The sequence below is a fragment of the Vipera ursinii genome, assembly GCF_947247035.1.
Source record: "Vipera ursinii genome assembly, chromosome: 5".
NCBI lineage: Eukaryota > Metazoa > Chordata > Lepidosauria > Squamata > Viperidae > Vipera > Vipera ursinii.
Genome location: NC_139518.1, coordinates 71,675,700 through 71,684,145, shown reverse-complemented (window position 1 = coordinate 71,684,145; position 8,446 = coordinate 71,675,700).

The window sequence follows — 8,446 nt, the reverse complement described above, 5'->3', positions numbered from 1 at the left end:
CATTGTGGAACCTCTCAGTATTTACTTTGCAGAGTGCTTTAATCTTCTAAAGGGATGCGGTGGCTAAGTGGGTTAGGACGCTGAGCTTGTCGATCAGATGGTCAGCAGTTTGCCGGGTAACAGAGTGAGCGCCTGTTACTCGTCCCAGCTTCTGCCAACCTAGCAGTTCGAAAGCACGTAAAAATGCAACTAGAAAAATAGGGACCACTACGGTGGGAAGGTAACAGCGTTCCGTGCGCCTTTGGCGTCTAGTCATGCTGGCCACATGACCACGGAGGCGTCCTCGGACAAGCGCTGGCTCTTCGGCTTTGAAACGGAGATGAGCACCGGCCCCTAGAGTCGGAAACGACTAGCACGCATGTGCAGGGGAACCTTTTCCTTAATCTTCTAAACCAATCTTTCTTAGCTCTGACAATTTTAAGACCTGTGGAGTTCAACTCTCATAATTACCAGCATGTCTGGCTGGGGAGCTCTGGGAGTTGAAATCCATAGGTGGTAAAGTTGCCCTGATTGAGGAATACTGATGTACACTATCACCTCACTTAAGACTGACCTGAGAAACAGTTTGAAGCTACATGACTTCAGTTGATCCTGAATACTGCACCATCAAGCTTTCCAATTCTGAGACAATGCAATTTAGATGTCCTCCTAGGCAGTTTAGAATGTTGAAATGATTTTAGGGTCTCAATCTCATTCTAAGGAGTTACTCTATTCTGTCATTTGGGGTTGGAATTGCACTTTTATTGAACCCAACCCTCAGTGATTAAACTTCCATTCTGTGTATCTTTATCGTAATGGGTTGACATAATATTCACCATCTAAACAGGTGTACTGTGTTGTACTGTTTAATGTTTGCAAAGACTGAATTTGTGCTGTTGATTTTTAGTCACCAACTAAGGGCTTTCTCAGAAAGTGATTTAAGATTAAAAGTTTAGTTTCAAGGAACAGGAAATGAAACTTATCTTTTAAATACAGGAATAATACCGAAATAGAAACAGTCTAGGGGCAAATCAATATTGTCTAGATCTTTTTTCTAAGCTGGTGTTCTCTGGAAATTTCCAGAGAAATTCACATTGCCAATCAGATCAACCAGTGGTTTTGGTAACAAGAATGTCAGGAGTTATGTCCAACCTTTCTAGAAGGCACCAATCAGGGCTTTTTTTCTCATAGAACGCTCAGAACGGAGTTCCGGCACCTTTCTTGGATGGAACCTTGTAGGGTAGGCAAGGCAGGTTGTATGACATGTGTGAGTTCCGGCACCTTTTTCTGTTACAAAAAAAGCACTGGCACCAATAAAGGAAAATATTTGTAGCTCAGGATTGAAACGAGGGGTCCTTGGTATTCTCTGAGCTTGGTTGTTTTCTTGCAGATGTTGCAGATCTAACACTGAAGATGTTACCTAATTTGGGTAATGAAACATCTGCAAGAAAACAATCATCTGAGAGCACCAAGGATCCCTCACATCTAGAAGATATTAGATTAAGTAATTACTTTAATTGATGGTAGATCTCAGAGGTTCAGATGAAGAAGTTTGTGGCCTCCAGATATTGCTGAAGTACACATTTGGGCATTAGTAGTAGAGGCAGCTGAGAGATATTGTCAGCATCCTTCAGTATCTCTTATTGGCTGTGTCTGCTGGAGCTGAAGGGATGAAGGTTCCCCGTGGCTGTGTATGGTGGGGGAACAGAACAGAAACATTATTCACACAATCCAGCAGTACAGCCGTAAACATATCTACTCAAATGTACCCCATACAGAGTTGAACCGAATTAATAAAGGAGAATATTTGTAGCTCAGGGTTGAAATGAAGGGTCCTTGGTGATGATGATGCTACCTAGTTTGGATAATGAAATATCTGCAAAAAACAACCAAGCTCGGAGAGCACCAAGGACCCCTTATTTGAACTGAATTGTTGCCCGTCAAAGATGGACAAATGAAGGCATTTGGTTTATTTTCAGCTTTTTCTTTCTATCTAATTTTTAGTTGGAGATTAGGAAGCCATGGGAAAAAAGCAAGCAGTCCTCATTAAATGTAAGTTTGTGTCCTCCAATCATTTGTCAAGCGAACAAAAAACGGAGGGAGGGAAAGAGTCTCATCCCAGGTTTAACATTTAACTGGAAATGTATCTTTTTATCCATTGGGTGAAATATTCTTGGAGCCTTGAAAACATGATGTCCTCATGTTTTATATTCTTTACTGATGTGTTGACATATCATTTTTAAATATTTGTGAAGTTCCATGGGCATCATTATTAGTTTGTATAGGAAGTTGAGGGGGTTTTCAGGTGCTCTCAAGTGACCAGTTACAGTCAAGGGATTGTTTATTGCATTTCTTGTAACAAGTATGTATTCCTGTATTTGTAGATGGCAAATAAAAATAGGCTGGCTCAGTTCTTTTTGTCACATTAAAGCAAACAGATGGCAGAGGTTTTATACAGAGAAGCAGATGGATTGCAGTTGACATGGTGACTGAGGTAGGCCGGCAGTGTTTGAAAATAGTTGTGCAGGAATAGAGTTCAGTCACACAGGAGGAAAAATAATTCTGCCACCTCCTACAGTTACTTGACAGAAACTGTATTTTTCTTCAGCCCACACTTTGATGGAAATATGTGAAGTTCAACCCAAAGACTTGGAGGCCTGCATACTCCTCTGATTAATAAATTTGTTAACAGAACTGCTTTTGATTTAGCAAATTATAAAACAGGTTAATTTATATTTCTAGGAAACAGGTGTTTCAGCTACAGTAAGTTTACCTGGAAGACAAGTCACTATTTTTCCCTTATCGTTTGATTATGTTTCACTCTTCTTCAAAAGTCTTTGCGTTGTTTTTGCAGAAGAGGTAAGGAACAGCTTACCTTTGAAGCCCAACAGTTGATGATTTTGAGGACTTCAGTTTAACTAAATTCAGCAAGGACACATTTTAGTAATTCCCTGCGTGGGTGAGGGAAAAACATTAACAACTATAAACTGGTTTAACTTGATTCAAGTTGGGATCTGTAATGGATAATGCTGATGGGCGGAATGTTCTAATAGAGAGATGCATTCAATTATGTATTTTTAAAAAGTAATGAGCAATAAATTTATGAGACTCAGTTGTTCAGTCAAGCTGAATCAACAATTACTTGCAAAATGACTTTAGTATTAAGAGAGATGTTTACCTCACTGCCCTACTTAATCTTCCCATTAAAGATTAAGTGATTTCCCACTCTGCTGTATTTTTGTTCTAATAACGTATATGCCTAAAGTAGATATATCCTCAGAATATCTTACCTATGTAAAAATAGAGTAATAAAAGATGTTGAAATCATGCACTGAAATCATGTCCGATCGATGGAAAAACCTCTCTCCACGGAACTGGTCCCTGGTGCCCATTAGGCAACCTAATGGAAGAGTGAATAGCTGCTTCTGCCAGAATACTTGGGAGGCTTTAAGACAGGGGTGTCAAACTCAATTTCATTGAGGGCCGCATCAGCATTGGGGTTGCCCTCAGGGGGCCGTGTGGGTGTGGCCTGGGAGGGTGTGACCTACTGGGTGGGCGTGGCTAGAGTGCGTATGGCCTACTGGGTGGGCATGGCCAGCTCTACATCATTGGCATCAAGGGTGCCTATGGGGGCCTGGGCAGGAGTGGGACAGATCTGAGGGTCTCTGGCAGGAGGAGGGTCTCTGGGCCAGGGCCAAGGCAGTGGGGGCCGTTCCCTCACTGTTTCCAGGATGGCTTCGCGGGCCGCATGAAACCACTTCGCGGGCCGGATCTGGCCCCCGGGCCTTGTGTTTGACATGTCTGCTTTAAGAGATAACAGTAGAATTCTCTTTGTAATCGCTTGGAAGCTAATGATGTTGTTTAAGGACGAGCAAAGATTTCCCCAGAGCCTGTTTTATAATCACCGTACTGCCTTTTTCAACTCACACCCATTTTTGTATGCTTCAAAATACTTCCTTCTGGAGATGGTCAAGTTCTTGTTGCCTATGAGAGCAGCAGTATCTGCAGCAAATCATAATACCAAAATGATATGACAGTGACGTCGTCACATAAATGCCGCAATAACGTACCTGCATCTCAGGGTCTTAATATAAATACCTAAGTCACGGCATTTGCATGAGACTGTGCATATTTTATGGTTCAGCTCATTGCTTTCACTCTTGCTGATGCCCATGAAGGGGTGACCTTAGGAGCTAAGAGACTCCATATCCCTGATGATGCTTGGCTGTCTGCTGGCAAAGCCAGGTGGATGTGCGCTTTCAGACTGTAAGGCTGATCCTTCAGGGAGGGGGTTACTCTGCATCCAGAAGACCCGAGCACTCTTTGAACAAACCATTGCTTCATCAGGAGTACTTTTTATTTTGTTTGAATTCAAGCTTATTGGCCCTCATCCAGCACATTACTGATTTTGGACCCAAATGTAATACTTGTGTTCTATTACCTATCGAGAAGAAATGGAGGTAGGTTAGCAAGCTGAGGACTCGGGTATAAACCTTCAGATGTCACTCAGCATTTTGATGAATGCTGAATTACTGAACAAAACAAGGTTTCTACCTTATATTCCGAAATTGCCTGGTCCTCCCCCCCTCCCCCTCCCCAATAAAACAGCTCCTTGAAAGATCCTGTCCTGAGTATCTGGTCTACTTACCTAGAAGAACTTAACAAACTATGAAACCAAAAGCTGCTGAGAAGTCCATAAGTAATCAATATGGTCTTGCTTCTCCAGTCCGTTTCCAGAACCGCTTGCCCATTATGACCTGTGTGCACAATTCTCAACCATCAAACCTTCTTTGCTTTCCAGAAAGATCTGTCCCTTTTCCCTGCCTTCAGATGAGCAGTCACCAGCTGGCAATGGCAACACTTGTTTGCCTATCAAAATCAGCTGCAGCATCAGAATGGCGTTCACAGGGATCATCCTCTTACCATTCAGAATGTTTTGATTAGCAGAGAAATAGAAAGCCTGTCTACCGGATCACCGTGGATTAAAATTAAATCTTCTCCAAACCAGCCTTTCTTGCCCTGGAATCCTGAGAGGGAAATTTACATTCCGACTAACCTCGGCAACACCTGAAACAGTCGGTCCACTAATGAGAGATAGCAAAAAAAGTAACAGGCATCAGAGAGAAAGCACAAGTACTTAATTCATACTTTGAATCTGTCTTAGTGCAAAAAGAAAACACTACGCAACTTACCAAAAACAGAACCATAAATGACGGGTTAGGAATGCAAATTAAAATATGGAGAAATAAGAGAACATCTTTCAGCTCTGGACAGATTGAAATCACCAGGTCCTGATGGACTACACCCCAGAGTTCTGAAAGTACTGGCAGATGTAATTTCAGAATCATTGAAATATATCTCTCAAGGTTTTTGGAGCACCAGGGAACTACCTGAGGACTGGAAAAGAGATGATGTAGTTCCCTTCATCCACCCCCCCCAAAAGGGGGGAGGGACCAGATCCAGGAAATTACAGACCAATCAGCCTGACATCAATATCTGGGAAGATCTTGGAAAAGATAATCAAGCAACAAATCTGCAAACGCCTAGAAGCAAACAAAGTTATAACCAGAAGCCAACATGGGTTTGACAAAAGCAGATCATGCCAAACAAATCCTCCGACAGTGACTAAATTAGTGGATCAGCGAAATGCTGTGGACATAGTATACTTGTTTTAGTAAAACATTTGATAAAGTAGACCACCACCTACTTCTTGGCAAGCTAGAAAAATGTGGAATAGACCACCAGATGGGTTTGTAACTGATGACAAATTGTACTCAACATGTATTCCTCAATGGAACTACATCTATATGGAGGGAAGTAAGTGGAGGGGGAGGGGGTACCACAAGGTTCTGTTTGGGGCCCAGTACTCTTCAATATCTTCATAAACAAACTAGATGAGGGAATAGAAGGGGAATTCATCAAATTTGCAAAAAAAAAAAAATTTAATCCCATTTATATCCCACCCTTCTCCGAAGACTCAGGGCGGCTTACAATCTAAAGCACAAATCAATGTGCTTAGCAATAGCCTTCATTCTATGTATATGCCTGCTTATTAGGGCCTTCACACACCCCCCAAGCGGCATTATTACAAAGTCAGCTTATTGCCCCCAACAATCTGGGTCCTCATTTTACCTACCTCGGAAGGATGGAAGGCTGAGTCAACCTTCAGCCTGGTGGGACTCGCATGACACTATGCTGGCAGGAATAGCCAACACCCTAGGAGAGAAGCTCAAGATCCAAAAAGATCTTGACAGACTTGAACACTGGGCCCTATCTAACAAAATGAAATTCAGTGTAGATAAAAGTAAGGTTTTACACTTAGGCAAGAAAAAACAAACTGTATAGGTATGGGCTAGGTGAAACTTGGCATAATGCCAGTAAATGTGAGAGGAAGTCCCAGTGGACAATCACTTAAATATGAACCAACAGTGAGCAGCAGCAACCAAAAAAAAGCCAATGAAACTTAAGCTGCATTAATAGAGGGATAGAATCAAGATCACGTGAAATTCTAGTACCGCTTTACAAAGTCTTAGTAAGACCACACTTGGAATACTGCCTCCAGTTCTGGTCATCACAATATAAAAAAGATTGAGACTCTGGAAAGAATGCAAAGAGGAGCAACAAGAATGATTAGGCTGGAAACCAAAACATGAAGAATGATTATAGGAATTGGATATGTCTAACAACATCATAATAAAAATTATTAATATTCTAATCTTCCAGGGGAAGTATCAGTTTGGTTTGCAATATATGCATAGAAGAATATTTATTTTATTTATTTATTTTATTACATTTATATACCGCCCTTTCCTGGAGGACTCAGGGCGGTTTACAGGGTAATTAAAAACCAAAAATACAAAAGTTAAAAACCAAGTTTAAGAATATCTGGAATCAAACCTGAGGGTATTTTTTGCTAATATGGTTTCAAAACAAATTATCTATTTTTCACATTTCTGAACCACCCATGTCCCTCAAAGAGAGGCTCTGGGCAGTGAAATAGATCTAGTAAAACAATTATGTTTTCCTTGAAATCTGCCTTACGAGACCACTTTAAATTAAGATTGGTAGCATAGGAGTGCTTCTCATAGTGCAGACAAAACAGACCTTCCTACGTGAACGTTACAATTCTGCATTGCGGACAAGTTCAAGGAAACAAAATGCCATTACCCCCGACCTTCGCTCCTTCCGGTGCGATCTCAAAACCTTCTTTTTTGAACAAGCTGGCCTGGTCTGATGGGATGGGGTTGGGTTTTTTATAATTAGTTTTAATTTTTAATATGTATTAATTACTATGGGCATAGTTGTTTAATCACTTTTTAATTTTTGTATCCTGTTTTTTATTATGTATTGCCCTGTTCACCGCCCTGAGTCCTTCGGGAGAAGGGCGGTATACAAATTAAATTATTATTATTATTATATAGAGGAGGGATGCAGCTTTCTCAAGCAACTCTAGCATTATTCATCCAAAGTACATTACATAGAATTGCAGAGTTTGGTCTTTTCTGATATAAGGTGTACTTTCCTACCCGGACGCCTTAAATCTGTTCTTTTCTCATCTAGTGTTTCCTCTTAGTAGTTACTAATTCAACAAATGAAACCACCACCTCTATATGCCAAGTCTCTTCTGTTAAACCCGCCCCCCCCCCCCAATATTTCCTATATCCTTGGAAAACACTTACTTAATGAAGGCAATCACATGACTTAATGCTTTCGTGACTTACATTATTAATGGTTGGCAGTTTGTCTGGAAAAAAATATATTTTGGGCACAATAACCACGCCAGTCTTGAATTTATTATCCTTCACATGACAGTTGTCAACATCGATCAAAAATCCTGAGACCTCTAGCTAACAACACTGAGGCAGATGGCAGGGTGCTAGTTTCCAGAACAATTTTCTGATTTGCTTGAAATGATTATATAGTATGCTGGTCGTAAATTTGACCTCCTTACAATTGCCGATCTCAGAGATCTCTTTTCTTCTCAGGCAGAACTTCTGTATTATTTTCCTGACTCTAACTGCATTCCAAATTATGTCCCTTTTTCAAAGGAAAATAAATTAGGAAGAATAATCATTGGTTCCCATTGTGATAGATTATCTCAAGTGGTTTATGAATAAATCTATCAGCCACGTGGCCTTCCAGATTAATAGAAAAACTCAAAATATGTTACCAGATTATAACAATTTAGATCATATTATAAAATCAGCCTTTACTAGGAAGCATCGCTATATATTGATTGAAGTAGCATTCTGTGTAATGTGTATCACACATTCTATCCCATGAGATAGCCTGTTTGAGAATTTTAGTCAGTTTGGTCTATTGCTTAAAGGCAACAGGCTAGAAAGCAAGAGAATATAAATTCTAGTCTACCTTAGGCACAAAGATAGTTGGGGCCAGTCATTTTTCTCCCAGCCCAGGAAGAAATCAGGAACAACCACTTCCCAAAAAACCCTTGCCAGGAATCAAG